Here is an 18,717-nt window from a genome sequence, read left to right as displayed (position 1 = left end):
TCTAAACAGCTGAAAATAGGAAAATGTGAAGGGACAGCTTGTGCTGAGAAGTGGCCCTACCACCATCTGCAATAATTCTTTGATACAATCAATTGGTTGAATGCTTAGCATATCATCTCTCAAACTCCATTAATATTTTAGTTGTTTATTGTTTAGACTGCTTTTAGGGGTACAGATTTGGATGCTACAACCTGTTCCCAGCAGTATCACAAGTTTTGTGGTGCTTCAGCTTTGAATGCCCTCAACTAAAATTAACTATCCCCATTCAAGGAATCTCTTAAACACAGATTAAACTCTCCTGGATGTACTTCTGATTTACCCAGGCAAGCCTTGAAGTTAGACCCCTTTGCCTGTAGCAGTATATTTTAGCATGTACTTACTAACTATTCATGTGATATAGCATTGAAACGAAATTTGGAGTTTTGCTGAACATGGACATAAGTTTGGTCATTTTCTTATTTTAGGTATTACAGCTTTTTCGGCTGTTTTGAAGTAGGTGTTGTACACAAAATTATGGTGTTCTGTATAATCTATTTCTGCAGAAAAAGGAACATATTTTCCTACCTATTATAGAATGCTCTGATGCAGAGGCCAGTTTATTTCTAGCTCTGTTTTTGTTTTTTTTTTTCCTAGCCCCTGTTTTTAGTCCTGTCAGTCTTGTCCTGTGTTATTAGGACAGTTTTCAACACCACCTACTCTTAGTTGTAAGGCAGAGAGATAACTTCATTTTTCATTTTGTGGGTATTTCATTTGCAGTTTTGAATTTTTTCTTGATACAAGGTGTAAAGAAAAATTAATACATTTTGCTAATCAAATGATGCATTTTCTGCATTACACAGAATTGAAAGAATGTTTTCAAAAATAGAAAATTAATCATTCCATTGCAGAAAGGTTCAAATACTGCATTTAAGTCTTATCAAAGCTTTCTCTTACCAACTTAAATACTGATTTTTTTCCCCAAAGCTGCCACATTTCACTTGCACCTGCCCAGCATTTTTCAGGAATTTACAAGTGTAGTTGGGTGTCATACAAGGTTTCCTTGCAAATAATCAAACTTTTAGGACTTTTTAGATGAAATGCAACTTATATCTTCATCAGTCATTTTCATGTTGGTATGAGTGCTTTAGCTGGTCTACCTGTGTCCAAAATAGGTTCTTTTTTTGTGTCCTGGAGAAGGTGCTCTCTTCCCATCCTTCTTTCCATGGGCCTCATGTGGAATCTTGCTCACGCTGGTGTTGTGTGACATGTGTAGAACACATCTGCCTTTCAACAAGCAATTATGTTTATGGAAATAATGTTTTCTGGAACTGAAAATTTAGGTTAACAGATCCAGGAGCCCTTGTTACCTAGTGTGACAGAGCAGGGCTCTTCAAAGCAGAGCACCCAAATAGATGCAACTTTGAAAGTGCTCAGGAGTAATTTGGAGCATCTTCTCAAAGTCTGGATAATGTAACTACTGATTTCCATAAGGTATAACATGGTATTTCTCCTGTGCTCTGACCTAATCTTCACTGGTGCTACATAAATTCTGTACTTATATATGTGCACATCTTATAAGAGTAGAAGCACAGAAATCATCTGACTAAAGAAATGCATTTAAAACCAGTCACTACTGAGAATGCCCATAGTGGCAGTTTTATTTTTTACTTATGCCTCTTCTTCAGGCGCTTCTATCTTTTCCAGCCTTTGCACTCTGAAGTCAGAGAGGACTTGGCATCATCAGTATCTCCATTTACTGTGAGGATGCTCCTGTAAAAGTGGAGATCTAAGTCTTCTAGGGTTGGCTGGTTTTGACTGTGCCTTTATCTAAGACCCTAATAAAATGCTCTCCCTACAGAGCAACCTAAAAATTGTATCACAGATGCAAATTCAACATTTCAGCTTTATGAAGTGTGTCATACAACCAAGACTACTTTTCAGAAACCTTCTCTTACCTGCATTTGCAGGGTCCATATGGGAGACACAGTGTTCCCAAATCCTCTTGAGAGAACCACTTGGATAGGGAAAAACAATCTCTCCAGCTTTGTAACCTTAACAGACATTGCAGTATTCCTTCAGAGCAAAATATGCATGACATCTGGAAACAATTATTCCTTTAAAAATCACTTATCACTGGAAATGAAAATTAATAAACAGTGAAGTTTCCAGTTATGCCACAGTCTGGGTGATCCACACTGGAACAAAGTAATTTCTAGAAAGCTTGAGCAGGGTGGACACAAAGCTGGTCTTGGATCCTAAAGCTGATCAATCTGTTCTGAGACCAAGAAATAACAGTTATAGGAAATGATGTGGAAAGGGAGGTTTCCTTCCCATTATGGGAAGAGAGGGGAATACAAGGAACTGTGTCACATCAGCAGATCTCATCTATCCAGGAACTGAGCACAGAATTTACAGACTTAGAGCCAAATCATACTTTTTGGTGACAGGAGTCATCTGGCCCTTATAAAACAGTCTAATGTAGAACTGTGAAAGGATTGGAAAGGCTTACCGTGTAATACTAGTGTGACTGGGGTTTGCTGGGCTAGTAAGGGAGCACAAATGCTTTGCTGGTCTTTGCTGGCAGAGTGGGTATCAAGATGTTTCAAAAGGGACTGATGCTAAAGCAGATCCTGATTGATTTAGATCTCACTAAATGTTGTCTTTAACCTTTCCACAGTAATGTGGAAGGTGACTGGGAGCTGGTTTCTTCTCCCTCAGCAACATTGAGGTGTGCGCTAATGCAGCAGTTCCTAGATTAATTATTTTGCTCAAAAGACATGGAAGACTATGGGTCTGTTCTTAGCCTGGTTTCTCAGGGAAACACATCTGCCTTCTGACCACTCTCAAGATAAAAATACTAAATTCCTTTGAATCAAAGGTTTAAAGGAACCAAAGAATTAAGACTTTAGCTAGGAGGATAGAAGCAATATGTAATAAGAGTTTAGTAAGAAGAGTAGAAGCAATGTAGAAGGGTTAATTATTAGCAGATGGAGCTAGTTAGAGCTAAGACAATGTATCATTTGCTTGACTTTGTTGTATTTGTAGAAGCAGAATGGGTAGGATAGCGTATTGTAAAGATGAAGAAACTGTAACTACACCTGGGCCCCAAAACCAGCCAGAACCAGGCTGGGGAGTTTGGTCTATGGCCAAGGGACCAGAGAGTCTGCCAAGAAGACAAAGGTGAAAAATTTAATGTGAGGAAGACATCCCTGCCTTCATCTTAGAAGACCACTGGCCCATTTCAAAACCCACTGACCCATTTTGAAGAAAGGACTGCGTAAGCATGAAAGGACTTTGAACTCGTTTTAATATGAAGTGGAGGTAGGCAGGGTTAGATAATGCATATGTATAGGCATATTGGGTAATTATATGAATATGTAAGGTTTTTGTGGATAAAAAGAGAGCAGAAGCTCTGTGAATTTTGCACATGTCTTTGGGAGGTTATTCCCCATGTGCCTGGCATCGTGATTAATAAACATACATTTTCTAACTTTAATTAGTTGGAGAGTCTCTGTCCACGCTTCACTTGAGTTTTGTGAAAACAGGTGGCCTGTTTAGATGGCAGAGACCTGGGAGCAGTGGAAGCTCAGCAGTGCTCATAGGCAGCAGAGGACTTGCCCCAGAAAGGGGCTATAGGGAGATCCAGATAGTGCAAGGGAGACCTGGTGGCACAGACAGAGCTGCAGGACATGTGGAGCCAAAAATTCCTGGTGGCACTGCTTTATTTTTAACCCAGCCTTGCCCTCTGCACACCTGTCAGAGGTGGGCCTCCCTTCTCTTCCTCCTGTATGTAGAAGAGCAGTTTCAGCAGTTTTCATGCCATGTCCTTGCAAAACCTCCCTGTCTTGGGGCCTGTCTGATCCCTCTGATTGCCTCCAGCCATTTTGCGCCTGCACAGTGCTCACTTGCAAAGGCTTGGCGTTGCCTTTGCTCTGGGAAAGTCCCTTTTGCAGTGCAACTTGGCTGCTGCAGTGTGTAGAGCTTGCTTAGGCAGAGGAAGGATGTCAGAGACGGGACTTACTTTCAAATGATGCCCAGTTGCCCTGTGCTGATTTTGCTGAGCATTCTTCTACCAGTGCCAGGGGCTTGATGGACTCACAAAGTGTTGCACTGTCTGGATGAAATATCAGTTAAAGTCCAAGGCTTCAAGTGCCTCACTTGCCCCGATGCATTCTGAGATGGAAAAAAAATTCAGATTTGCTCTTCTGCCAGACAGTATGATAGATAGTTAAATGCACTCTCCTGTTTTACAGAAGACAGCAATAAATTTATTATCAGGGCTGCAGGAAACTCAACTGCTTAATGGTCACAAAGATCCATGAGTACCTACTGTTCTCCAGAAGGACTAGGTAGTAGTGCTGATGAACATATTTGTGCTGATAAACATTATGCACAATTTGCATGCCAGCTGGATCAGCTACTTACTTGCTATTCTTTTTGAAACCATAATTTTTATCATAAATATTTTCCAGACGTACATCAGTAGCTCATATTGCTTGGCTGGCAAGTCTAAGACAAGACTGTCTTAGTGAGCCAGACAGTTTGTACAAAACAAGCTGACTCTGTACCCCAGAAAGTGGTCATTTCCCAATTCTTTTGAGTCTCTGAGCTCTTTCTCAATACCTATGGTACATCTGCAGGCAGATTATGGCAAGAACATTATAACTCCACAGGCATTAATGGAGGAAATGGTATTTTGCTAGCTTGCATTATACCTCTTGCCAGTGAAATATTATTTTTAAAACAACTTAAGGTTCGGTGGGTTTTGGAGGAAGTGGTTAGGACCAAAGCTCTTGGTCTTGAGACTGCAGTTTTCAGCTGCAGTAAAATACGTCACTGAAATGTAGATGACACTTTGTGTTGCATTTCCATAAAGAAGGTGAAGGATGACTCCCATGACTATGTAGCTGTGATCTGTCTAGGTAAAGAGGGTGAATTGCAAGATGGGAAGGAGATAAAGGAAGACTGAGCTGGAAAGTGAGAAATGCATTGAAGGAATGGAGCTGACGTGCAGGAAAAGGAGAGGGAGCAGAGGAGTGAAATATTAAATCAGCAGCAGAAGTGCAGATTTGCATTGCAGCCCTCCAAGAGGCCAATGCCAGGGCCCTGCTGAATAGCCTCAAGGCAGTCCAGGGCTGAAGCTTGTTCTACATCAGGTAAGGCAAGGGGCAATACTGCTCTCCCCTCCAGGGCAAGCCTGGGGATGAGACTGCATGGGGAAGTCAAGGGAGGTGTTTTGACAGCCTGTTAAGATTGTCATTCTCCCAGTGACATTCCTAGTTGGATCAGGGTGGAATTTACTCCTCACCTCAGGGTAGCAGGTGGGTTTTTTGTAATCCTCAGCATCCCAGAGAAACACAAGCTTCTGAGGATCATAAAGGCATTTTCCTCTGGGATTTGTTAAGCATCTGTGGCTTATGATGAGAGCAGGAGGTGTAAGGTTTTTTCTGGGGGGGTTGTTTATTTTATTGCTCCTACATTTTTGACAGGTGGTTACCTGCAGTGGTCTCTCTGCAGTTCTCTCTGTACAGCACTTAGAGAGGGGGACCCTGAAGAGTTGTGATGGGTGGGTCTGGAGCAGTCCCTGGGTGGTTGTGTGGTGAATGAACGGGTCATTTAATTTTAGCCTTACTAGGCAGTTTGTCCTCTGGCATATCCCAGACAATAACTCCTAACTTAGCTTTTTTTTTCCTTCTTTCCTTAAAGCATAAAAAAGTAGAAGAGCAGAGAAGTAGGAAATACATGGAAGTCCTTGTAGACTCCTGTTTGGTGGTGATTGGTTCAGACTGAATTGTGCTTCAGTATTTTATTACTACTCTAATGCTTATCAAAGCATTCTGAGAAGTCCTTCAAAGGACAGTCTGCATGAGTGCAGAGGGTGATGCCTCCTCTCATTGCCTATTAATAGGATGCAAGTACAAATGGCTCTTAGGCTCTAGAGTTTTGGTTATGAGAGGTCCCAAATCCAAGCTCTTCAGCTCTTAGTGAGAATGGGGAAGATAATACAGTGCCATGTGTCTGTGTTTTGCCTTGACATTAAAGGCAGCCCTGTACCCAAGCTGCAGCAAACAAGCTGTAGTCCCTGCAGAGTGCACAGGCTGTAAAGACCTTTGCTGTTCATAGCACAAGCATCTCCTCTTCCGGCTGTAGCCCACAGCTCCATCAGGTGAGACAAGGCATATGGCAGGCTGGGTGAGACTGATGGGTAAGGTTTCTGGTATCTTACAACATGCTGGACAGTAATGCTTTCATTTTTAATACTTTTATTATCCAAATGGCTGATTAAAAAAAAGAAAACTGCTTGCAATGAAATGCTGCAGCAGCCATTTTTTTTCTGGTGGCTAAATCCACACTGGTTTTAGTGTTTCTAGCCAGCAGTGGGGCATGGAATGACTACTTACTGCCCTAAATGGACAATCCCCAGTAATTTCTGCAGACGCTGCAGACTCTTTATGCTGCCAACACTCACTAAGGATCCTGTTTTCACATCTACTCCATTCCTATTTTATCAACTCACCAAAAAGCCTGGATTTTAATCAAAGGCTTAAAATCCACCTAGCTTTTATCACCTTTGTGCTGTGGTAAGGACAGCTAGTTTGGAGGCAAGGTCATTCTAAAATCCTTCTGCTTTTTTTGATGCTCAAAGGCTATGCACTTCTGAAAAGGCTGGCAGCCAGCTGCAGTACTGCCTGGTGGCATGGCTGGGAAGGGGTACCTTAAAAAAGCTCCTCCTTCTTTCTGGCTCAGGAGAGCTTTCCTGCTCTGTTTGCCGTCAGTTGCTCAGAGGTCATCACATCACATTCACATATGCTTTACTCTGGAAGGGTAAGCAGTGACAAAAGAGCTTGTCTTATTTTGGTGCCTTGATCTGAGTGATTCACTCAAATCTGACGGTACCTAGAAGGTTAAATAGCCATGCTTGATTGAACAACAGTGATGTTCTGTTTGTGTTGTTCTGTGATGTAGAGCTCCAATTCTATATGTCATAGACATTTACTGTTTTTAAATCCTGGCCCTGTTGATAGCTGGTGTGTTATCTAAACTCTTTCACAAGGGTTTGCCAAAGTGTGTAAGACTCCATCAGAGAATTGCTGTGCTTGGACAATTTTTTATATCAGAGGTGCAGTGAAGAAATAGCTTGTCCAGTTCTAAATATACTGTCCTTGACAGATGTGAAATAAGCCCACAGATTAAAATAGCTGCCTAGTTCCTAGTTCAAGATTTTACTGTGTAACATCAGTGTTTGGCTGCCCTTCTGATAAACTTGGAGAAGGATTGATTTCCATTTCTTTTCCTTTCAAAAGGGAAGAAGTTGAAGGACTGTCATGCATCAGGAATGCACCGATTCTAAGAATTTCTAAAGAAGACTCACTGCATTGTGAATGCAGGAGCCAGGATTTATAGGGAGATTACTTAGTTAAACGTAGCCTGAAGGAATGAAAAATGAGCAGCCCAAAAAATAAATTTGTTGAATATTTTGGCAGTGAGAACAGTGTGGCTTAATTTATGAGCAGTACCAAGCTATCGTTTTGCAAACAGATTTCTGAGAGTGATTTTTTTTCTCAAATTGTGCCCTTTGTAGGTGCAGCTCTTGGTGAGATGTACGATTACATTGACTGTTCATGAAACGTGATGGTACAATCTCACTTTTTTTTCTATATGGCCCAATTGAATGCTTGGTGGACCATCAGCTGCTATATTAAGCATGGATGTGCTTTCTTGCCTTTGGATCTTGTTTAACTGATGGCCAGAGAGGGTGGGAAGGAGGGCTGGCTCAGGTGTGTTGAGCCCTGCGGGTCCCTGCTGCAGAGGGGTATAATGAACCATGGTTGATGCCACAGGTCCCTGATGAAGCTGAGGAGGTGTATTACAGGTTCAAGACCAGACTGAAGAGATTGAAAGGCATTTTGGTCCCTGTGCTGTGTCATGCAGTGCCAGAGATATAGTCCACTTTCCCTTCTTGGTGCCACCCCAAGTCACCCACTCATACAGCTGGCATAACCTGGGACAGATGACTATGAGGCTTCAGGGGTTAGAGGTGATGAGTCCCAGCCACTGTGTGTAAAAGTTGTGGATGAAACAATGGCTTCATTTGAATCCCTAAAATTTCAGCTATTGCCTGAAGTAAAGTGCCTAATTTTCCTATGATAATTTGTGTGTGTGTGTATGCACTGGCATACATGTATATGTAATCCCAGATCCCCACAAAACTGCTTTCCATTGGTAAAGCATCCCATAGGTGCCAGTTTCTCTGAAATTTTCCATTCAGCCTTCTGCACAAATTTAATACTGCATGTCTCCAGGAGCTTTGTTTCTGCCCATGTGACGCTAACTGTCTATAATGAAGTCATGAGTTATTTGCCTAAAATAAAAACCCAGACTTCAAAATAAGAAATCCAAAACCAAACCCACAGCTATTTTTTTCAAGTTCTAAAAAAGAATTATATTTCCTTTTTAAATGAATCTCTCACCACTTAGTATGAACTTGAAATTCTGTAAGACACAGGGAGCTTTTTTAAGCAGATGCTAAACCTGAAGTCAGTGGAACATCTAAGCAAGTGCTTAAAGGTGAGGATGTGCTCAGGCACTTGATCATCTGGGGCAGAGCATTCCATGTTTTCCTGAGTTGTATCTTATGTTTCAAAGCAAAAACCTTTGTTTTGCTGAACAGTTCGTTTTTACTTTGCTATGTGCTGAGAGCTCAGGATAATCCCATTTGGAAAGAAGCAGAGAGGAGGGAAGGTTACACTTGGAAAAAGCTATTTTCAGTACCTCTGTTTTCTCTAACCCCGTTTTCCTAATTATGGTCAGTTAATGCTGACAGACTGGTTCACAGAAATTAAACCCCTTTATACAGTACAAACAAGTCAGTGAGGCCTGGAGTTAGACTCTACTTGAACATAAGTAAAATAAAGATCCCCTGTGGCTTTTAATTCCTTTTTATTTAGTTACTTAGTTGAACCTGTACTGTTCTTCTTCTGTAATTGATTACCACACAGAAAAGGTAATGAAATGGAAAACTTTATTTTCTTTTCATTGATCTTTATGGTTGTCATGGAAATGTTTTTACTGCTTCCTTTTGGGGCATAAAAATTCTCAATATAAGCAAAGGGAAATCAATGTTAGTTAATTGAAGGCATTTACATGACTGGAAGATTAAAAGTTGGAGGGATCTTATTTTGGTTTTTTGGTCTGGCTTTTTTTTGCCCTCCTTCCTGCCCCCCCCTTCCCCCTGCCCCCACCTTTGCAGCAGATCAGCTCAGATTTTTCAGAATGAGAATTAACCTAGCATTTTATTGTCCCTTTCTTTTTATTTCAAAGCTAAATCACAGAGTTTGGGGACCTGATACAAAACCCATTGAATCCAAATGGGAATGGTTCCATCTAATTCAGTGGCTGTGGATCATACTGTAGAAGCACGTATTCAAGATACATTTATATATGTGTGCACACACACAGGTGCCTATCTGCTCTGCATCCCATTTGTCGGAACTGGGATTAATTTCTAAACCAGATATGGAAGGAAAGTTTGGGGCTTTTCCTGGATTTAAAGATAAGATGATGATAATTATCAATTCAATAATGTCCTTTAAATCTCTTTCTTCTTGTACTCCTCTCTGCTGCTTTAATTTGGGAAGCTTGGTTTTCTTCATTTTGTACATGTTACCCCTTCTGATGTTCCTTTTTATTTGTGTGTCTCCACTGCTTTTGGCAGGACAAGAGTCTCATGGACACAGTTCACTCAGTACCCTGCACCCAGCTTCCTTTCCACTTCACCCTTAATGAAACTGTGGGGATTTCTCAATGAAGCACAGGGTTGGTTCAGAGTTAAAGGACTCAAGCCTGAATATCCAATGCAGTTGCCGACTTTCCTCACCCCTTACCTTTGTGCATACAGTTTTTTTTGTCTTGGAGCAATTTTAATAAAGACTATGTAACAACATGGTGTTGGCATTACATGAGCAACATCATTCCATCTGTTTCTACTGAAAATGTAAAATCGTGTTAGTATAACATTAAGATTTTCAACCATTAAAAATCAGGCAATTCTTAAGTTACAGACTGTTTTTACTAGCCAATTAGTGATTTTCCTTGCCTTTGTTTTTTTTTGGAATTCCAGTTTAGATGCCTTTAAAACTGTCTTGTGTTCAAAGAGTTTTAAGCACCTATCCTTAGAAACAAAGGCTCTCTTAGGTATTTCAGTTTGGGCAGCCAAAATTATTGCTTTCTGTTGACAGTGCTGCAGAGGTGATATTTTAAAGAGTGTTTAGAATCTCACTGTAGAGAAGAAGGAGGATGGTAAAGCATTAGTTTTAACTTCTATGAGAGTTAACCTTACATTAGACAGAGGGTTTCAGCATGCTAACTTTTGCCAAACATGCATGCTAATGCATGCTAATATTTTGCCAAACTCAGGTTGGTATAAAAAAGAGCTCAAGGGGAATATACAGTGTTTTTATGAATTGGTGCCTTAACACTTCTATCTGATTTTTTTTTTTGTGTGAATAATTATAAAGATACATCCAGCACAGTTTTCACTAAACATCAGATTTTAAACACTGATGATAGAATATCCTGTCAGTGTGATTATCGTTATTTGTGCCAAAAGTCTGATTTTTAAGAGTTATGCTGCTACAGTAAGGAAACAAAGTGGAGCAGCATGTGGCTTCCTGGCACTCGTGCCTACTGAGAACAGCTTTCACTGTCAATGCTGCAAACTTAAAACAATGTTCACAGGGAGATTTCCATCAACGCAGAACAGTATTGAGCAAAGATATGATGCTGTACCAACAAGTGATCAGAAAGTGAAAAGGTTCTTTGCTGGACCTATTTCTATGAACAAGGAAGAGCTGGTTGGTGACACGAAGGCCAGAGGCAGCCATGGCTGCAGTGACCATGGGGCTGTGGAGCTGGAGAAGCTAAGAGGAAGGACCAGCCAAAAAGCAGGATCAAAGCCCAGGATTTCAGGAGAGAAAAATACACCTCTCCCCCTCTATTTTTCACACCACAGTGTGATCAAAGTAATGGTCATTAGGCCTCGACCTTGACAAAGAGCACCTGGGGTCAGGTCCTCTTGAGCTTATCAGAAACACTTTCTGCTTCCAGAACTTGTGCTCTCTAACCAGCCCCTGCTTTTTTATTTTATGAGCAGCCTTGGAAATTTGTTTGTTTGTTTGTTTTTTGCCTGAATGGCATAACATTCTTGTTCTCACACTTTCAAAGAAAATTTCTGAGCTGAAGTGCAGCCAGGATGAAGCATGGTTATGACTAAAGCCCACTCTCTTGTGGTCTTATTAACTGCAGTCCAAAAGGAGACCCTTTGAGCTCTCCTGGACAGCAAAGGGCTGTGACCATCAACCTCCCTCTGAGTGGGGCCTCTCAGCTTTGCTACACTCAGAGGATTGCCAAACAAGGACAGATCCTGGAGCCCACTCCTTGAGCCTTGACTCTTAGCTGAAAAAAGTCAAAAGATGCAAAGGTTTCCAAAGTATTTCACTACCTTTGAGGAATATTTTTTAGAGGTACCCTGTTGTGATAGATTGGCATTTAAGAAAACAAAGAGAAACACCTAAAGAAGTTAAAACTGATGGAGGCTGATGGGAATTTCTCTCCTAGCCAACAGCTGGACATTTCTAAGAATTGACAGCAGTTTTGACCATTGAAAGGTGAGATCAACCTGTGAACACCGCCTTAAGACCTAAGCCTGGGAATTTCTTTGTCTATTTGTTTCCTGGCTGTGAAAGGTAACTGAGCTTTAGCTGGCTTCCCGTCCCCTGCCCGGTCCATGTGGCCCAGGCAGGGGCTGGGCTGGGCCTGCCGCGGCTCCCGGCCAGGAGATGGGGCCTGCGGGGCTTGCCCCGGGCTCTGGCTGGGCCAGGCCGGTCCCTGGCTCGGCTGCAGTTTTTGCTGTGGCTGAATTCACCAGAGACTGCCGAGTAAAGAAAGGAAAAAGCTCTGGACCTGCGGCAGGCTGAGACAGTGACCACACGCTCCAGAGCAGCCATGAAGAATCTTCCATCGCAGACAGCTCCAGCTGCTGCTCCGGCAGAGATCACAGAACCATCTACAAAGCCTGGGCAAGATTTTAACTCTTTCATTACCCAGATGAGACTTTCAGATTAATCCTTTTTTCCAGAGAGAAAAAAAAGAGAGTAATCAACATGTAAAGAGACTTTATAAACTATCAGAGACAGTAAAGAATTAAGCTTCAGAAGAGGTAGAGAATAAGGAGAGGCTTTAATTAAGCTGAAATATTTTTCTGTTAAAGCTATGGAGATGGACAATGATGTTCTGAACAAACTCCTTTAATTCATGACAGAGTATATGGGGAGGAATGGAGTGTTCAAAGTGTGGATTTTGAGCAAAAGGTGGAATAATTGTGATACAGTGAGGTGCTGGAACAGAGAGGGGAGAAGTAATAGTTGAAAATTTGGGGCCGTTTGAGGCAAAGAGAAAACTTCTGTTTTCCAGGGAAGCTCACAGAGACAGATGAAAAGAACTTTTGCCTTTGAATAACTCATCCTTAAAAATGATATCCCTAGACTCATGGCCCATAACACACCTCAGAGTGATGTGAAATGGGAGGAGAAGATCTGATGACAGATTTCCGGGCAGCTGGCATCAGAAAAATAGAAAGCTATAACAAAAATAGTTTTTTTGTGAGAAACTATAGATTAGCAGAAGAAGACTTCTTTTTCTCTACAGAGACTGATGAAAAGATTCTAGCAGGAATTGGGACTGTTTAAACACCAAAGTTCCAAAGTTTGTTGTCTCTATGTTATGTAAACAAAAAAACGTTGGGTAGTGGGGCAAAAAAGTGTTTTCTGGAAGTTTTATTTTAGTTTTCTTATTCTTGTATTTTTGTTAATAAACTTTCTTTATTCCTTTTAAGTTTTAAGCCTGTTTTGCTCTTGTTCTAATCCATATCTCACAGCAAGAAATAAGTAAGTTTTCTAGTATTTTTTTATTTGCTGCTTTAAAACCATGACACCTGTACGGGCTCCTTACGTATGTGTGCATGCAACTGATGTGCGTATGCTACATCAAATATGGGAGAAATGTTGCTCTCTTAGATCCTTAAGTACTTCAGATATGTAAGTAAGTTAGGCCTGTAACTAAGTTGCTGTTGTGATACAGTACATCCTATATTATTCCACTGTTGAAGTGTTAAGTTTAAGTTAAGGTAAATGTTAAGTTTAAGTGCTGCTAAATTTAAATGCTGTTAAGTGATACCAGGACTTTCTGACCATATTCCTTTATATCCTTACCCTTTCTATCCCTTTTTCAGACACACACACACACACACACACACACACACTTGCACACAGTTTTTGGTTTATTTTGGTTTGGATTGATTGACTAGGGATTTTAGTTAGTTGTTTTTCCTCAGTGTGCCTTAGCCATTTAGTAAGTGGCAGAGTGAATCTTGCCAACAAAATTTGTTGTGCTGTTGCTTTTATATCAAACCTGTTTTTACTGATACCTTTGCCAGTGATTCTTTAAGTGATCTCATAACATTCGTTCATAAAAATCCTTTCAATGATTTGCTTAGAAGAATCCTATGGAATATGGCTGCAGAGAGAAAAGAAGTCCAGGAGTGATGAGTGCTCAGGAAAGGACTATCTGAAAGCACAGGAAATCAAGCAAAAGTGGCAGGAAACCTGTATGCATGAGCAAGTAGTGCCAAACCGAATTCAGACATACAAAGGAAATGTATGACATTGTAGAAGGCTACTAGGTTGATTAAACAAGATTATTCCTTTGTAAATCCATGCCAACTGTTGCCAATCACTTTCTTACCCTCCATGTGTTTGGAAATGCTTTTCAGGACAGTTGCCTCCATCAGCTTCCTAGAGACTAAGGTGAAGTTGACCAGTCTGTAGTTCCTCATATTTTCCTTATTGCCATTCTTGAAGTTGGAGGAATATTATTTCTGCTGCAGTCATCACAGAAATTGTTTGAATTCAAGTGGCTGATTTCTATAAAAGTATTTTAAATTTTCTATAACATTAAATGGCTCAAGGCCTCTTTCACATTTATCATTGGAGTATTACTGTATTAAGTTCCTCCTAAAAAGAAATTCCATCTTTTTAGTAAATATTACAGGTAGGTACACTCAACATAGAGCAACTGCAAGTGAACATTATCACATCGGTTAATGTGTGCAGTACATGCAAAATAGCTTGTATGTAGCTTATCCAAAACCTTTAAGGTAGTATGATGGTTCTGAAATTATTTTGGTCGTGGTGGAAACAGGGGGAGTTGCTTTTTGCCCTTTTTACTTTCTTCTGGATGTTTTATTTTTTCTGTGTATGAGGCACTGGGCAATGATGGTTTGGGTAATGCCTTCATTTGGGCAATGAAGCTGGTGAAGGGTCAGGCATTGGAAAAAAGCTGCCCAGGGAAGTGGTTGAGTCACCATCCCTGGAGGTATTTAAAAGAAGTGTAGATTGGTGCTTAGGGACATGCTTTAGACATGGACTTGACAGTGCTGGCTTAATGGTTGTACTTGATCTTAGATGTCTTTTATACCTTAAATGATTCTATGAGTCTGTAATTTACTGTGGGTGCTAGTAAACCATAATAAGAGAGAGAAAAGCCTAATTTTATGATGGCTGCTGTGCTGTCTGATACAGCTGCTTGCAAAAATCCAAGTGTTTGCTGAGAAGCTGCCTCTCTGTTCCTCCTCAACATTTCTGTGAACATGGCTCCACTTGTGCTCCCTGGCACTGAGTGAGCATGTATTGGCAGCATCCCCAGCAGTGCTGTGCTGGCCCTCTGAGACCAGGGTGGACCTGTTCCCAAGCCTTTGACAGTGCTCCTCCCTGAGACAGGCGTCTGGGGACCATTCATATCTCCCTGACTGCTGCAACTGGCTGCTCTCAAATCTGCCTTTTTTTTTTTCATGAGGTGTGACTCATCAGAGTCATCAAGCAGCAACCTCATAAAAATGGCTTTTCTAGAGCCATGGAAACCACAAGATCCCATTACGAGCCATTTCATTTTCAGTGACTAATGGAAGGTCAGCAGTAATGAGACAAGGAAATTCTTAACTCTTTCTCAGGTTCTCTTTTTTCTCCTTATTGAAAACAAAGTTTACTAGTAAATGAAATTCAGCTCAGATGGGTATTCCTTGTACGTGCTTCGCCAGTGCCTGGCTAGTTGACAGAAGACTGCCAAATGTCTGTTCTTGTTTCTAGGTTTTTCTGCAAAAAGCATTTGCTCCTTGTAAGATACATTTCAGATACTTCAAAGGTCTCAAAACAGGTGCTTTTTTATTTTTTTCTTTTTCATTTACATTTGTGATTTTATAGATCATATAAGTGAAAGTGGTAAGGAACAAACTACCAGGGTTTCAGATTGGATTCATGAGCAGATTAGCAGACCTTTATGACCAGGCAATAGAGCAAGCTGGTGAAGTCAGTGTAGCAAAGTCCTGCAGTTAAAATTGCAGAGCTGGGAATATGAAAGTCTCACTCATTCATTTAATTGCAGCATATTAAGAAATGAAGAGGGTAAGAGGGCAAACAGACACAGAAACACATGTCTGAGCTTAAAAAAAATTGAGCTGCATGTGCTGTTGGCCTATTAATGTGATTCAATATAGGCCAGCTTTCAGACCTATACAGAGATCTTGTAAAATTAATGTGAGCAGTATGCTGAAAAATAGAGATATGGGACTCATAAGCAAGAGCTGGGAACTAAGCTTATGGCTGGCAGAATGGGCAATGTAGGACTGTGAAGTGGAGGACTGTGGAGCATCATTTGCACTTTAATTATCAAGTGCTTTTTAATGTCTGTTGGGGGCCTATTAAACTTAGAACCATTATACAGACATGCAAGAGCCTGTGGTGTAATGGGCTCAGCATTGTGCCTCATACTGAAGGAGAGCTATTGCTGGGGTCAGAGACCTATCAGCCAAGGCTTCATTAAGTGACCCTGAAGTCAGCACAAGCATGTGTGATATAATGCAAAGAACTGTGTGTCATATTTTTCTTCCTCATTCCCTATCTTGTATTCCTCTGTTTTCAGCTCAGTACAGGCCTCAGGGATAATGGCAGGTGGGTCCTGGACTGGACAACAGTGGCAAATTTTACCCCATGCCTGTTGGCTACTGACTGAAATCAATTGCCCTACCTCAATTTATAACAACAAAGTATTTGGTCTTGTTTGAATCTACTTGAGAAATGGCAATTCTCCATTTTCCCACCTCATCAAATCTCCAAAGGCATCCCAAACTCACCCATGGCTTACCTCCATGTTAAGGGGTGAACAGACTTATGGAAGGCTTAAACGGCACAGGTAAGTGGGATGATTCTTTTTTTTTTTTTAGTTCTTCATTTGCCTTTGTATAGGAAGTTTCTAAAAATAGCTTCTAATTGCAGGTGAGGAACTAAGTCTTAGGGACAAATAAGAAACTGTGCAGTTCTTCCCAGCCACAGTCTGCAGGAATTTAGGGAGCTGTGTAACCACAGCAATGATGCTTTTTCCCTACCTCAAGTGGCTGGTATCATTATAGGATTTTATTTTTTTTTTAAACTTTGCCAAAAATTCTTCTGAAAGCTTTCTTTATGGAAAATATGAAGAGTAGCAAGGATTTTAAATCCAACTCCTGAACCTTACATGTTCTGATGTGGGAGAGCCCCATAACTCAGAATGAGACTCCCTGTTAGCCACCTGGTATTGTACCTGACCTCTGGGCCATTTGGAGAAGTCCTAGCCAGAGAGTATTGTCCCAGGTCCAAAAACCCCCTTTCCAAACCAAGTGCCATGCCCATCTGAGGTCACCAAACTGTGAAGTGTTTTGGAGGCTGTGGAAAATCTGTGAGTCACAAATATAATTTCCTGCAGCATCACTATATGTGGGTTCTTGCTTAGGGCTATATAGAAGCAAAGGCTGTGCCATCTCCAAGAACACACATGGTGAAATCAAAGGCTTATTCTCAGGTGGCTGCATCTTCAAAGAAGATGACTCAATTAAAAAAGCACTGTCAGAATGTCTGAGTCCTTTGGAGATCCAGCTCAGTCATGCTGTTTAGTATCTATGTACCTGTCACTTTGCTTTAGTTTCAAGTAAGGAAAGGAGATGAAAAGCAAGAAATGAGCTCAAGTGACCCCATGTGGGATAAATGGATCACACTGACAGACTAGAGGCAAGGGCAAACTTCCCTGACTACAGCAATATACAGCTGATTGCTGTGGTGAAACACACAAATGCTTCTGCCCTATGGTTTTCTCATGAATGAAAGGTGATGAGAAGAGAACTATTTCAGGCTTCTGTTTATAAAGTCTTCCATAATGCAGATGGCTTCTGCATGGTCTTCAGTACCAGCAAAATTGGTGTTTCTTAGAAGCATTAGAAAAAAGTATAAGAACATTTCAACATCAAAGTGATGACTAACACCATTCTCTTCCCTATATTCTGTTATTGATCCTTTCAATGGCCCTCATTTATTAACTTCCTTTTTGCTGTACCAGGAGATCATTGACTCATGTTATGAGTCTAGAGGTTATTTGGCTAAAGGTGAATGTAGTTATACTTTCATTGGCTTGTTTCTGTTGTTTTACATCTTACTGACTGGGAATTTCCTACAAGAAAACCATCAAAGAAAATAATTCTATCCCACACTGTGGTGGCAAGTCCTGAGGAGAAAAGTAGGCTGCCTCATTTTAGTACAGAACTGAAAGACTTGATCTGGGGATGCCCAAAGACATGCTAGGCTGTTCCAGTAGTAGAAGTCATTCAAATGCAAGAATGAAAAGGGACATCAAGTTTCTATGAAATGGAGCTTAGATCAGTCAGCTCTCTGCTTGGCATCAGAAGTAACTGCTGACAAAATCAATGTGATATGCTGTGCAGGGAACTGTATATCACAGTATCCATTCAAATGTACTCAGTGCAAATGCTGAGCATTTGAAGACTTAATGTTATACTGCTTCTGTGAGGAGCAGAAATGGGGACACAGAGAATATGAGCTGGATCTCTTCCTGGGACATTGATTTGGATTGGAACACCAGTAAAAGAGAAATAGTCTCCTAGTGATGGAAGATTTTGATGGAAGTGTTGAAACAAAGTGCGTGCAAGTATGTACATAACACTTAGCAACTGATGGAAGATGATCAGATAAAATGTTGATGTGAAGACCAGGTAAAAAATCTAGTTTTGAGCCTAGTCATCTTACAGAAATGAAGCACAAAAAACCCAGAGACTATTTTAAACAGTTATTTCATAAAATCTTACCTTTCCTTGATTTTTTTCAAACTTGCCATTGATTTAAAAATGTGGAAAGTTAATTAATTAGGAGTCTCAATTCAAATTTCACCTTGGCAATTTCAGGTAAGTCATGCAGCATGACTCTAAGGACTACTCCAATATAATATAACACAAGCCTGGAGTTAATATGTAAATCTTTGTGATATAATATCCCACAATCTAATGTACATTGGCACTCATCAACTGCTACCTGAAGAGATGGTTTAATAGGCATTTGCTTAAGATCCTGAGGCTATCCTAGACATAAGAACCAGACACAAATGAACAGAAGTGTCCTAAGATATTCAAAAAGCATACCCATTAAAGACTGCAGGTGTGCTCTATCCATCTGTGCCTTGGCAGAATATAAAACTCAACATCATCTTAAGCTGATGTGGTGTAAGTGCTTATGGGAAGGGCTGACACATATGAAGTTATTTTGGCTTTCCCTGCAAACACCTGTCATACAACATGCACAATGAACT

At 40.7% G+C, this 18,717-nt stretch overlaps 1 protein-coding gene across 1 annotated transcript in view; it reads left to right on the top strand.

Moving 5' to 3' along the window:
• The window catches only part of SOCS5 (suppressor of cytokine signaling 5), a 74,152-nt gene extending 62,400 nt beyond the window's left edge, over positions 1 to 11,752 (top strand). The window contains exon 5 of the transcript XR_009277446.1: positions 9,695 to 11,752. The gene's annotated coding sequence lies outside the window, so the exon portion shown is untranslated. The remainder of the gene's footprint in view (positions 1 to 9,694) is intronic.
• The last annotated feature ends 6,965 nt before the right edge of the window (positions 11,753 to 18,717 follow it).

The sequence above is a fragment of the Poecile atricapillus genome, chromosome 3 (assembly GCF_030490865.1).
Source record: "Poecile atricapillus isolate bPoeAtr1 chromosome 3, bPoeAtr1.hap1, whole genome shotgun sequence".
NCBI lineage: Eukaryota > Metazoa > Chordata > Aves > Passeriformes > Paridae > Poecile > Poecile atricapillus.
Note: the sequence above shows the minus strand (reverse complement) of the source record. Positions and strands in the feature narration are given on the sequence as shown.